Source organism: Erpetoichthys calabaricus, chromosome 16, assembly GCF_900747795.2.
Source record: "Erpetoichthys calabaricus chromosome 16, fErpCal1.3, whole genome shotgun sequence".
Taxonomy (NCBI): domain Eukaryota; kingdom Metazoa; phylum Chordata; class Cladistia; order Polypteriformes; family Polypteridae; genus Erpetoichthys; species Erpetoichthys calabaricus.
The window spans coordinates 29,823,369-29,838,866 of NC_041409.2; positions in this window are offsets into that span (position 1 = coordinate 29,823,369).

Sequence of the window (15,498 nt, forward strand, 5' to 3'; positions counted from 1 at the left end):
AATATAAGTTTGCTTTTTCCAGTGAACTCTCTAGCATACAATATTAGATTGGACACCTTCCCTTTTTTCATCACAGATCAGTTTAAATACCTAGGAGTAAACATCACAAGTAAACATAAAGGTCTTTTTCAACAACAATTTTGCTTTCTGCATGGAAAAGCTTAAACAAGACACACATAGATGGTCTACCCTTCATCTCAGTTTAGCTGGGAGAATTAACACAGTCAAGATGAATATCCTTCCTAAGCTTCTTTTTCTATTTGAAAGCATCCCCATATACATTAACAAATCATTTTCTAAGAATTTAGATTCAATCATAAACTCATTAATTTTGAACTGAAAAACTCCACACATCCAAAGGGTGACCTTACAATGACCTAAAGCAGAAGGTGGCATGGCCCTACCTAACTTTCAGTTTTATTACTGGGCAGTAAATATACAAGCTATAAAAACCTGGACATTGACACAAACAGATGAACACACACCGGCTTGGTACACAATAGAAATAAAAACTTCCAGTGCTTCTTTATAGTCTTTGCTTTGTACCCCAGTAAATACAAGTTATCATCAATATACTAACAACCCAATTGTCCTTCATTCACTCAGAATATAGAACCAAAGTAGGAAGTACTTTAAGATAGAGAAGCTTTTATCTGTGGCACCTCTACACAATAACCAGCTTTTTCCACCCTCTCAAACTTAAAAACTGTGTAATGTTTGGAAAACATTTTGGATTAAATCACTTAGAGATTTGTACATAGATGATGTCTTTGCATCCTTTGAACAATTACACTCCAAATTTAGCTTTCCATCAACAAACTTTTTCCACTATTTCCAAATTAGACACTTTGCTAAAAGGAATCTGCCCAATTTTCCTCACCTCCCACCTACTTCTATTCCTGAAGGAATATTGATAAGTCTTGAGGACTCAGACAGCATTCCTATAATAAATAAAAACATTTTAAAGTCACTTCCTTTCAAAGATTCCAGAGTACAGTGGGAAAATGATCTCTCACTCAACATTTCAGAAAAGGAGTGAAAGGCAGCCATGCACAGAATACACTCTAGTTCCATATACACAAAACATACAATTATTCAACTCTTTTATCGAGCACATCTGTCTCGTTTAAAATTGTCCAAAATGTTGGGCAAGATCCAACATGCGAACATTGCAATCAAGCTCCAGCCTCATTGGGCCACATATTTTGGGTGTGCACCAAATTAACATCATTGTGCACCAAAATCTTTAAATGCCTACTAGATATCCTTGGTGTCACAATCCCTCCTAATCCATTAACAGCTGTGCTTGGTGGACTCCCAGATGGGCTTACAGTGGAGAAGGACAAACAAACTGTAACTGCCTTTGCTACACTATTAGCACACAGACTTATCTTGCTCAAATGGAACAATCCTAACTCGCCTCTTTTAAGTCAGTGGATAACTGATGCTATATGCTATTTGAAATTGGAAAAAAACAAATTCTAACCTAGAGGATCTGTGCAGAACTTTTATAAAACCTGTCAGAATCTAACTGATAACATTTTAGAATAAGTTTTTATATTGGGGGAAATGATTCTCTGCCCTCTACTCTACTCTACTCTACGTTTTACTCTGGCTGTTGGCCTTCCTCTCTTTCTGATAGATAGGGGTTGAATTGAATTTAGTTTTGTTAAGTTTGACTTGTTTGTGTGGAATGTTACTTTCCTTTAATAAATTTAATAAAAAAGAATACAAAAGACATTCCTTCAAATCTCATAGAGTATTATGGTGGACTGTTCAATTTTATTTCTTTATAATATTTTAAAATTATATACATTGAAAGAGATAGAGGCCATAATATACACAAACTTCAAACACTGACCTTCTTATTATAATATGTAAATGATATAAAACATTCTGCATATGGAGAAGCAGCATAATTTATGCTGTCAGCTTTGAATTAAAAAATATATGCTATTAGGTGATTTTAGGAAAACAAAAATATTTTTTCTATATACATTATCAAAATGTAATTATGTAGTTATTTTTATATTTCTTACATTACATGAAACATCCACTTAAACATATTATATTTCTAAAATGATGCTTACTGTTTTTCCTCCAGTTCTCTTATTTCTTGTAATATGAGCATATTACCACAGAATATCAGAGAAAAATATTAAAGCTCGGGGAGGTGGAATTCAAAATTGCTCCTCTATCTAAATCCCACTGAGGTCATTGGGGTCAAAATGTAATTTTCACTATTATTACTGTACAAATAACATTTTATTCTGTCCCTTGTAGTCCTTTTATTAAAACTGAATATGCTTAACCATTTTAATATTGCATTTTTAAAATCAAAGAAAAAAAGAACATTCCATTCTTTTCTTTTGTTGTAGATGGATTGTTGAACATAGTGAATAATACAGTAGCACAGGTAATCCTTTAATATTATTTATTTTCCCACTGTTCTGTGATATGTAAATAATTAATTACATAACATAATACAAAATTTGGGACACCTAGTATGATGAGATTAAAAAGCCACTTAATAACAATAAATGCAGAGTAGCAAGCAAGACTATAAAATGCAATTAAAAAATGACAAAATATAAATGAACATGTAATTGTATGTTTATAGTACATTCAAAGATAATTGTAGATGACTATTTTTACTTTTCTCTGAGCAGCAATTTAGTTACTAAAAACACTGCTGCATCTCAGTACTTGGACCATGGCTCAGTTATTGCATGTCATACCTCCTGTATGGAGTCGTCCATGTTTTACTGTGTGTTTCCAGTTTACATCCGCAAGTCACACATAAGCTACAAGGTTGATTGGCAGCTCTACATCTAAGGTTGGCTCCTGCCTTGTGCCCAGTACTCCCAGAAAGACTCTGCACCTTTGAACTGAATTAAGCAGGTGCCTGGGGTAGCTAATCCTTTCATCAAAAGTGTTTATCGAGGACCAGGAGAGGCAAGAGGGAAACCCCTCAAACCAACAGATGGTGTCACAGCTCAGTCTTATGTTCAGGCAAGGCTGATTTGTGAGGGCTCTGTGCCTACCACTTCACCACCATGCTACTCTACATTGTAAGCATTCTTACATACATTACAAAAATGATTAGTCCAATTCAGTGTCACAAATGTCCAGAGCCTCTCCCAGCATCACTGGCCACAAGGCGGGAAACAACGTTGGACAGGCCTATAGTCCATTGCAGGTCCCACTTTCACATCCACACAATCTATTTAACCTAGCTTGCATGCCTTTGTCAACAAAGAAGGAAAAAGAGTGGGAGAGGGATTCAAATCAGGACAGTGGTCCAGTGAAGTAGTGGCAGTGACCACTGTGGAAGGCAGGGGCATCTTTAACACTGATTACCCCTAATGCAAACAGCCTTTGCTGGGTAACAGATAAATGAAGCAAAGAAGTGTCTAGAAATTGAAAAACATGGGGAAGCTGATGAGGTCCAGCATGGGAGCACAATACAAATCCTTAGTCCAAACAGAGAGGCACCATTTACCTCAAAGCACGTTGTTTCCTTTTCCTAGGTGAAGGCAGGAAGATGGCCTGAAAAGGACACCCTCAGGAAAATCAGGTCCACAGACCAAGATCTGCCTAGTGAGATTCCTGGAAGGGAGCAACAAACCTGCCTCTTTTTCCAGCTTCAGGATAAAAGAACAAACTGTTTGAGGAACATGCAGATCTGATTAAACTGCCAACCAGTCAGAAACTCCACCTGGTAGAATGGGTCAAACTTGTCACCTGTGGGATCAGGCTCATAAGGAGCACAGGTTCTACAAAAGACTTTTAAGGAAGAGATTACTTAGGACACTTTTCGTTATCTTCAGGAAAATCCAAAAGGATGGTCCTATTAAAAGACAATAAATATATATATATATATTTTTTTTATTTGCAGTAAGGCATGCTTGTTATTCAATTGTAAAAATGGCTTGGCTATAGCATTATTTCTGTACCTGGGTTTTTAATCGCCGTAGGCCTTTAACCTGCAATTGCTCCATCCTGGGTATGTTGTTAACCTGCATCCAGCCCTGCCAGCTCGTCCCCCAAATTGTTGGGGAAACTCGGGGATTGGTGGCAGAATTGGCACTTCAGCCACTGTAAAAAGCCTCTCACTGTTCCATTCCATTTGGACTAGTGTGGTGTTGAGGTGTCACCCATTGCACAGCTGTACTTGGGTCCTAATTTGGGATCCTGAGACGGTTCTTTGTTGGTGGGTGCAGCAGCGGGCAGTATTGGTGCATCCTCACAACCTCTCTCTACACACTCACAATGAGTATACTGTGTATATGTGTATACTAAAATGCTTTCATTTCAGAAACATTGCATTATCTGTGCATCTTCTTCTTGTAATACGAGTACAGCGACAACAGACACAGTTCCCTTCAGCTGTAAAAGGTCCTCTCACCTTTGAAATATTTAAACATTCTTGGAAAGTTTCCTTTTTTGTAAGAACTGTTTTGGATATCTGTCCTATATGATATGTGGCAATTAGAATATACAATCATTCAAAATATTTATACTTCTGTTATATAAATCACATATGTCGGTTGCAAGTTTGTGGGAATTGTTTTCCCCGACTCACGTTGTTCACAGGGTGTGAGCATCCCTTTGCCAGTTCTCATGGGCCTAAAGTCATCTTCTTATTCATAGACAGCAAAGATATCCACAGGTGGCACAAATGATTTTCACCTTGCAGAACTTTAACAATTAAAGTCTTTTACTTTTATAAAGAAGATACAGAGAAAGTTGAACTGCATTTGTAAAAATATGAATTGGAATAAATGCAGATGTGGATCCCAGAGACAGACTGGCATACATGTTCACAGCTTGATTTCTAAAAATGGAGTTTCCCATTCATTTACAGTATGTTGGTTTTTTTACACTATTGTTTTTGGTGTTAGATACATCAAGAAAGTTCATGCCCAAGACATCTCTCTCCACAGCCAGAATAACTCTAGGGGATGAAAGATCTCTCAAAACAGATGTCAATTAAAAAAGGGATAAATAAAAGGTGACATTAAAGTAACATAGAATAGGAAATGAAACAACAGTGATCCAAGCTAGAACAGCTCTCTGCAAGACTACTGAAAAAGGTCTTCTTAAAATGGCCCTGGTGTTTTTGCACTGCTAAGTAATCTTTATAGGGTCCGTTTTCAACTTCTCTTCCTGTGCTTCCTCCATCTCTCACTCCAAATTACATGAGTTGCACTGGTCACTAGCTAGTACTTCACAACTGTGCTCTCGTATATAAAGAATTAGGAACCCTGTGACTGTGATATATGGTCTCTGTTGTCACGAGGACTATTTCAAGCTTCCTCCCAATATATCCTCCTCTCTCCCTCCCGTTCTTTTTTGGTTTCTTTTCAGGGAACACGTGAGTCTGCTGCACCTCAGTTACTTTCCTGTCCACACTGGTGAGCAGATATGTATTCCTACAGCTAGTGTCTCTGTTTCCATCCTGTTCTATACCCTTGCAAATTCCTATAATTATCTTGACAATCAAACGCCATAAGACCATCAAGGAATTTAGCCAAAAGCAACAAAGAGGTTGATTTTTCCAAGGAATCATGTAGGGGGGGCATCATTGGACTCGGGGCACTCCTTTTAAAGATTACATTTGCTGTGTCATCTTGTTCCTCTTCTCATTTTCTTATAAACTTTTCAACTTGTGTTCCCTGTATAAAGCCAATATACATGGTTGTGCTTTGTTTTTCTCTCCTTCTTAAAACATGTAAGAAGCATAAAGGAGCTGCATTGAGTTTCCCTCCATTTTGTTCTCTACTCAGTTGCGGCTATAAGAGACTCAGTACAAGTGCCCTTATTGTACCTGGGTGGGATACAATGAAGACCTTTTGTCAAACTATAGTCAATTTTCAAAGCAGATATGTTTCATGCCCTTCCTTGACCATGGACTCCATTGAAGTACATGTAGACTTTTTCAGTTTGGCGAGACATACCTTGCTCCAAGGTCTCATGGAGAAAGTGTAAATTGAAAATTATTTTTGTTATACCTTTGACCCACATATTCATTTCTTTTAGAAATATTTGGATGGGAAAAAAAAACAATATTCTTTAGAGCATCAGCAAAGGAATACATAATTTAAGTTGAAGATTTAACATGAAGCATTTTGTCCACTTTTTACTCTCATTACCTCTCCCTCCTCTTACCTGTAAACGTCAAATTTCTTTCAGAAACCATAAAAATATCTGTTCTTGCTGGATCCATTTCTGATCTTTTTCTGTCTTCACCTATTCCATCAATAGTAGATAGTCTTGTTGACCACTATAACTCAGCCCTTCATTCAGCACTCGATAAAACATAAGGAGGTTTCCTTTAAGTGTTCAGCTCCATGATATAATTCAGAGCTACAATCTATGAAAGCAACTGGCTGATGCCTTGAGAGAATGGCATGTAAGACTGGCCTTACCGTGCACATCCAGGCTTTCTCTGACCATCAAAGGGCTTACAAAGAAGCACTAACTGCAGCCAAGAACACACATTATGGCAGAATAATTGAAAGTGGCCATGAAAAGCCAAGGGTTTTGTTCTCTGTAGTTAATAAACTACTTCAACTTGCATCTGGCCCAATTACCTCCTCTACTGAAGTCTGTGAAAAATTCCTCCACTTTTTCCACAATAAAGATCTAAATAATTCAACTAACATAAATCCATCATCCATTTATATCTTTCCCTGTTTTCCCACTCCGTCCAGCTCCTTTTCTAAATTTTCCCCAGTCACATTAGCATTTGTTAATGACCTGCTTTGTAAGATGAGGCCGACTACTTGTGTACTGGACCCCATCCCCACCCACTTCTTAAATCCTGCCTTCATGCCATAATCCTGACTGTTACAACAATAATCAATACATCCCTCGACACTGGGTTTGTGCCGCTCACTTTTAAAATTGCTTCTGTAACCCCAATGTTAAAAAAGTCTGGTCTTGGTGCTGACAATCTTAACAATTTTCGGCCTATTTCCCACTTACCTTTTCTGTCAAAAGTTCTTGAGCATGTTGTAGCCTCCCAGCTCACCAATTACATAACCTCTAATAATTTGATGGAACCCTTTCATTCTGGTATCAGGGCGAGGCACATCTGTGAAACTGCTCTTCTTCGGGTAACCAATGATTTGCTTATGGCAGCAAACTCTGGACAAACCAGAATATTAATTCTGTTAGACCTCAGTGCAGCATTTGACACTCCGGTCAGACATGACATTCTACTGTCCAGAATGGAGAACACGCTGGGCATCTCTGGCACTGCCCTCCAGTGGTTCAACTCCTATCTGACTGATAGGCAAGAGTGTGTTAGTCTTGGTGACAGCAGATCCAGCTCAGTGCCAGTCACACAAGGAGATCCTCAGGGCTCTGTCCTCGGTCCTCTTCTCTTCTGTGTTTATATGCTTCCCCTTGGCCGTATTATTCGTAGCTATGGATTGGGTTATCATTTTTATGCAGATGACACTCAACTCTATTTCAATGTCAAAAGTGCAACTTCATCAGAGTTTTCTCAGCTCACAACCTGCCTCAGTGAAATTAATACCTGGATGGAGCAGAACTCTTTAAAAAAAATTGCAACAAAACTGAACTCCTGCAAATTGGTACTAAAGCACTACTTAATAAAATGAGCTCCTTCTCAGTCACTCTTGACAGTGATCTCATCAGACCTTCTTCTGATGCAAGGAATCTTGGTGTCATTTTTGATTCCTCCCTTTCTTATTCCGCCCACATAAACCACATTAAGAAACTTTCTTACTTTCAACTCTGCAACATATCCCGTGTTCGCTCTTTCCTCTCCTTTTCTAATTTTGAGAAACTTGTCCATTCTTTTATCACATCCCGCATAATTATTGTAACTCGCTGCTGGCAGGTGCCCCTTCTAATCTCATATCACAGCTCCAGTTGATTGAAATCTCTGCTGCAAGAGTCCTTACTCGAACCAGCAACAGCGAGCACATCACACCCATCCTGCTTCGCCTTCACTGGCTCCCTGTGTCTCACAGGATTGAATATCAAATTCTACTAATAACCTACAAAGCTTTAAATGGCCTTGCACTGGACTACATCAGTGACCTTCTCCATCACTATGTGCCTGTCCGCTCACTAAGGTCCTCTGATTCTGGTAATCTTGTTGTGCCTCACACTAACCTGCACTTCATGGGTGACAGCAGGGCCTTCAGTTCCATAGCACCCAGACTCTGGAATGACTTACCGAAATTAATTAGATCAGCTGACTCCATTCATTCTTTTAAAGAACAACTTAAAACTCATCTATTTAGGAAGGCTTTTAACTTAACCCTCTGCCCTTTCTTTCAGTTTACATCTCTGTCCAGGTGCTCAGGATAATTTGTGTGTCTGTTACATCACAAATTAGGATATTTGTTAGGTTTTTCTTTTAGTATTGAATTTAGTATTTTACTCTGGTTTATTGTCCTTTATTCTGTTTAATGCTTCGTTATCTGTTTCATTGTTCTGTTCAAGAAAACATTTGTACCCAATGTTACATATACCCTGCTGTTTTTTCTAAGACTCTGTGAAGTGCCTTGAGCATGGGAAAGGCGCTATATAAGTAAAATGCATTATTATTATTATTATTATTATTATTACAGGAACATTTCTAAGACCTTTTGTAATCTCCTAATTGTGATAAGGAAGGGGTTGACACTTGCTTACTATTTTTTGATTTGTTTATTACTTGTGTACATCATGTAATAAATGCATCTGTAATTTGTTTCAATAAATCATTTTTCACACCTGTTAGATGGCACTCTATTTCAGTCAATTGTGTTTTTCAAAGTTATTTTTTTTTACAGATCCTTAAATTCTGTAGAACATTTAGCAACTGAATATACGGTACCTTATGTGTGATCTGATTTTTCTTCCCTTTGGAACTACCTTTGTTCCTAAAGACAGCCATTTTAAAAGGCCTGGATTCCCTGCTGGCATCACTAATGAAACTGTTCACACATATTATCTGAATTCCTTTGTTCATCCCTTTGATGTAATCTTATTTAGAAGTACAGTAATTGTCTGGAAAGTTATAAAGTTTTTAATATGAACCATTTAATCATTATAAAATTACATTTAAAAATGCTTAAGAGCATAGGATTAAAATCAGCACAATTCATATATTAGCAAATTGCATGAAGAATTGATAAATGCTGTGAAAAATATTACCCAATGCTTTTTCATGTAATTTTACAAGTCTTTTATTTCTCAGAAATATCCATGCATACTAATTAATCTAGGCATCCATTCATCTACTGAGCTCACTTTGTCCATTTTGTGCTCTGTTATGCTTAACTTAGAAAACAATAATGCAGATCTTTTTATTTAGAAAACGCAGAATACACACTAAGCAATAAAACATATAGTCATACAAGGGTGATAGTATTCAAGTAATGCAGGATGATGCCTTGAATTTGGCACAAAGATAAACAAGCATAACATGAAACTTTGCATCTAAACTGTCGTCTCGATTGTTTTTGCCATTTTCTTGATATTTTTTCTTTCTTTTTTTGACTTTTTTGCTCTTTATTTTGGTTGTACATTATACATTAAAAACATAATCAGTATGTGCTGGCATGCTACCAGTGTCACTGTGTATGTGCACAGATGCTTACTCTTTTAACACAGATGCTAATTTTAAAAAGCAAAGATGTAGGCATTGTGCTCTTGCAGATTCTTTTTTGATACAGAAGGAAGTTTTGTTTTTGATTGCATTTATTTCAAGCATTGCAACAGGAACCATTGGACTGAACACATGTTCAAGAAAAATAGTTTAGGGCATTTAGCTATAAGAAGTTTTTGTTCCTGGCTATTTTACCCAGTTGAGAGGCCTTTTTTGGCAGTAATTGCAGTCTTCTTGTGTCTTTTTTATATCATGGGGTGGCATTAAGTTTGTTGCCCAATCAGTTTCTCAAATACCATTTTCTGAACAGTGGTGATCCAGCTTCCTGCCAGCTTTATGTTGCTAGACAGGTGCTCAGCAGCAAGGCAGGAGTGGTCTTGCATTTTGGGCCTTGTTCTGTCCATGGATGAGTTTCGCTTTTACCTTTGCTGAATATAAACAACCAATAGCAGCTACATTACTTTGTAGTAAAAAGTTTTTTTCTGGTTTAGATTCCAGCAAATATTTTGATTTCCACTCCTCTCTTTTCGCTTTTATTAGGACATTGTGACTTTTGTGTATTCCAGAATTTGGCCCTTACTTTTCCTGACACTGAGTTCTGGTTCTTCATTGTAACATAGTGCTTCAGTGTGTGATTTTATAGTTCCTTGCTTTGATTTCTGAATAAGATCTGTCTAGTGCTTTAGGTACTTGATCTGACTCACTGTAAAAATATCATTAGTAATTGAGAGGACTTTACAGCCTTGTTTTTGTTTCTTAGATGTATATAGTTTATAGTTTTCTAAGTTTAAATTATAGTATTACAGTAGCTGCCAGACAGAATTACACACATTATCTACAATTATATCTAGTTGTTAATTAGGCAATGACCAGAAGATATCAAGGTAGTCTTAGGAGCAAAACAAGAGAATAGTGACGGGGTAGGAAAGCATAAAAGTTGAGAGGTACAAAATAAAAAACCAAAACAAAATCAAAGCAAAATTTTTTTTATCTGTATAAATGACCTGATAACAACTAAAAGAACTTTTGAACGGGATAAGTACTTTTTTTTTTTCTTCAAAGATTCCAAAGTTGGAAAGTTAGGTCACCATCTTATATAGGCATTATACGATACAATTTATTTTTGTATAGCCCAAAATCACACAAGAAGTGTCGCAATGGGCTTTAACAGCCCCTGCCTCTTGACAGCCCCCCAACCTTGACTCTCTAAAAAGACAAGGAAACCCCCCCCCCCCCAAAAAAAAACCCTAGTAGGGAAAAAATGGAAGAAACCTCGGGAAAGGCAGTTCAAAGAGAGACCCCTTTCCAGGTAGGTTGGGTATGCAGTGGGTGTCAAAAGAAGGGGGTCAATACAATACAATACACAGAACAGAACAAATCCTCAATACAGTATAAAAATAAAAATGTTACAAGTATGGACCAGAATTTAACAGTAGATGATATTACATAATAGGATTTGGATTTGTTTAGAGTCCTGGAGACCTCAGCCATCAAGCTGCCTCCCCAACTTGGCCAGTGCTGGGCCAGCCAATCTGATGAATGGGCCCCTCTACGCCACGATTCCTGCGATCCTCCATCAGGGATGACTTTACCTTAGGCAGGCAAAAAACTTGGCAGGTGGGCTGTGGCACCAAGTACCACATTTGAGTACCGAGAAGAGAAACAGAATAGGTGAGGGTTAGTATCCAATTCTAACTATCATGTCATGTATGTTTTAGTGCTAATGACTAACAACAGAGATACAGTCTTTACAATTAATCAGCAGCTCTAGTCAGGGTGTGCTAAACTGAAGTAGTGAGTCTTCAGCTAGGATTTAAAAGCTGAGACCAAAGGGGCATCTCTTATAGTAGCAGGCAGACCAGTCCACAGTTTAGGGGCCTTGTAACTAAAAGCTCGACCTCCCACTGTTATTTTATTAATCCTTGGAATCATAAGCAGACCTTCATCTTGAGATCTTAATGTGCGCTCAGGCTTGTAAGTCATGATAAGTTCAGACAAGTAAGCCAGACATCATTCATAACAACATTGTCTGGCCACACGACTGGCAATGGATATCGTCTCTGTAAAGAATATGGCTGTTGAAGTCAAAATGTGAGGAAAATCAATAATAGCTCTGTACCACAATTAACTCACTAAGAGCTCAATAAAAAGTATTAACCTTAATGAAAATCACAAAAATAATAAATAATGATATATATTAAATGTGGACATTCCCAAAACATGCTCAAAACAAATTCAAGATGCACAAAAAATATATATAAATGGCAGAAAACATATAGTGTCGCCAAAATTTAAATTACCCAAATGGATCTTGACCACAACAAGTTAGCTTCTGCTCTAGAACTAAGGTTCTTCTCCATTTTACAAAGAATCATGCTATCCTCATCTTTGTGGTGAACGAGCTGTTACAGAAAGTGCCATCCTTTGCTAGATCACTAAAACACACCAGAGTTCATCATGGCACACACACATTTAAAGGAGAACGCCACCATCCATTTTGCATTATTGAAGGTACCTCCTGGACCCACAGCTCTTGATCCACAGCCAGACCTTAAGAACAAGAATGTGAGTTTTGTTCTTTAAAAGGCGTTTTCTTGTTGAAAACTGTATAACCTCTCTCCTGTCTTTTTACATTTATTTTTTTTTGTTTACAAGAGTTTTATATTATGAATGTTTAATCTTATGTACTAGTCTAAATTTTATTTTTTTTAAAAGAGTTTTCACTTTATTTTTTGCTGCGTCACATCCTCATGTTGAAAGCCACTGTAAGCCGGCAATGACTTGCTAAGGAATCTTGCCCGTTTGCTAGGGACTGCCCTCCTGATTCAAACTGATAAATTACGATGCAGCGGCGTCCAGTGCTTTGTGTGAGATATGGATTCCACCAGTAAACCAGTGCTCAAGGAAAGTGTACTATTTGATATTCTGGATTTGACTCTTGTTCTTTTGTCATGACTAAACACATTTTGTCAATTAGCTTTCCAATTAATGTTTTGACAGGATTTCCTTGGTGAATGACTTTAGCAGTTCTATTCTGAGTACAATCATGGTTAAGGCCTCTGTTTAGAAAAAATATTTTTGTACTCTGAAAAGTTTATCTTTAATGTGTAAATTTGTTTCTCAGTGTTTGGAACAAAGAAATTTTCTAGTTGGCTTCATGAGACATTTTGGAGAGTGAGCTTGGAAAAGAAGACAGTAGGTGTGTGCCCACAATGGGAGTTTTCAGAAAAGCCAAAATGCAACAGGCACAACATGTCACAACTTTCCAACATCATGATAAACAAGAATGTGAACAGCGCAGTGCATTATTGGTTGTCAGCTTCTCTCCTCCACAGGGCTTATATATAAAATATCAGGTAACACTTTAGTTCAGGTACTGCAAAAAATGCATCTATTCCTCAATTACTCTTACCCAATAAGACCTTGACAAAGGCTTCCTTTAGCCTTTATAACACGTATAGAACTCAGAGGTGTGGTGTATTGACATGCTGCTAAAATGACTTCTTAATGCAAAGGATTTGTATGTCTTATAATAAATATGTCATTATCAAGAGAAATGTATCTAAGTTAAGGCACCTCAGACAACTCCAAAATGAAATTTTGTTAGCACTTTACAAGGATGAATAAACACTTTACTGACGTCTTGTAAATGTTATAAATACCCAAAGAATTTTATATTCAAGTTTTGTTACATAATAGTAAATGAGTATACAGTATATCCAGCAGGGGACACTTGATCCTGGCAAATTAAGAGACTGTAGCTTTTACTAAACCAAAAGTTTCTCTTTCTATCTCTCTCTGTTAATGTTGATCAGCGAATTTCACCAAAGTGTTACTCACAGAGAATTTGCTGTATTCGCCCTTCTTCATCAAATTGTTTACTGGTAATTCAGCCTGTTTAGGAGCACTAATTACAAGGGAGGCTTGTGAGGCCATGGACTATTTTACTTGGCATTATTGAGATTTGATATTATTTACAATAAATGCAGTTCATCTGACTTGTTTGTTTTGTATTTCGAAACTGTTCTGATTTTACAATTGAGTTATTAATGGTAAATAACAGCAGCTCCATCTAAATTTGTCTTCATTTTATAGATGGTTCGTGAGTTATTGCTGCATGTTACAAAGACAGTGGGATTCTTTTGATATTTGCCAATAATAACTTCAACAATTTACATTTCACGAAAACATAATTGACTGAATACAGTAAATAATTAAAATATAAGTTAATGAACAGTTCTTCACTCTTGACGTCTGTTATTCTCAAGCAAGGTCCAAAAGTGGGGCCAGTTTCTTCCATTATCTCTGCCACTTTTGAACCCAAAACACATGCCTGCTGCATCAAGAAGCAGATACTACCTCTGGAGTTCTGTTGCTATGTACACACAGTCATTTAGCTACACGGGGTAGTGGGGCACGGAAAAACACCTAAAAAGGAAATTAAAACATTCCCATTACTTTAGAAATTCATAAAACTCAAAGACATCAGACATGGGTTTCAAACTATGGAGACACACACAGCTGTTTAGGTTGCTTACATTAAGGTGAACACAGAAAAGAAAAGGTCCTTTCTAACTGAAAATGACAACCACAGCCTGCATCTCTCAACTGGAATGTGGCCTTGCCAGTAAGTACGCATTTTATCCGAGATTTAATATAAAGTTCTGGCTTACCTGGCTTGAGAGGTGCACTGGAGCAGAACAAGAGGTCAAAAGTTTGCAGGCGGCAGTAGCTATGACATTCATATGAAGGATGCAGGGTTAGTTTGAAGCTTAAAGACAGGCAGCTGTCCTGAAATCTTCACCTGCCTGCATCCCCAGGGTGAGCGTACAAAATTAGTTGTAAAGCTTTTTAATATTAAAAAGGAAAAGGGTTTTTATATATGAAAAGGCAATATTTGTTAAGAATATTAAAGTTATGCAACTATGGATATTTCAATTTATACTGCTTAACTAGGAACGGAGTACCAGAACAGAGAGAGAGGCTTCTCCAATTTTAATTGGTTTTATATTCTGTGACTGTCACTTTATTTTGATGTGGAGTTGTATTAGCAGCACGGTGTATGATTTATTCAAATGATCTCATTAAGCCTTAAAGTTCATAGGCCTGTATTTATAAACTTGCTTTCTTTTTACTATATTATTTTTCTATTTTATTGAAGTTGATTCTTTCATTGATTGCTGTAGCCTAGATTTAAGATATACAATGTTGTTAATGTGATGGGAGAGGTCCGTGGCATTACACATTTTTAAATAGATAAATCAGCTACCCAGGTAAAGAGGGAGGATCTGGACAAACAAGGGTGCAGTCGAGTTGAGGCAGGGAGCTGGGTAGAGATCCCCAACGAGGAGGGTTTGGCTGGCACTCAAAGGGGTTCAAGTGGGTCACTCCAGCTGAGTGTTTTTCAGGTTGTTGGAGTGACCCGTTGCTCAAGAGGGCTCCGTCGTGAGTGGCAGCGGGAGTTAGAGGAGTGAGGTTCGATGTGAGGCCCTGCTAGGAGCCTGCGACAGCAGCAGGGAGCCAAGCCTGGATTTGAAAGGCTGGCTGTGCGTTTCCTCTGGCTGCAGGATCCCATCTGGGGTAAGCACAAGACAAGTCCGTTTTTAGAAAAACGCACCAAGGCTCATGAGATTTTATACAACTGTTTCCTGCAGTGATTTTTAACCTCGTTTTAATGGATTATTTATGGATTTTTTTAACCTCCGCACATTACTTGATTTTAGGGATTATTTATTTATTTATTGACTTTATTTAAAGTACTTCACCACTTGCACTATTGTTTGGTTTTAATATAAGCACTTAAGCACTTTATAACAACTCTTGATGCCTGTGTGTGTGTCCTTTCTTCCTCAGCTTATCGCCGG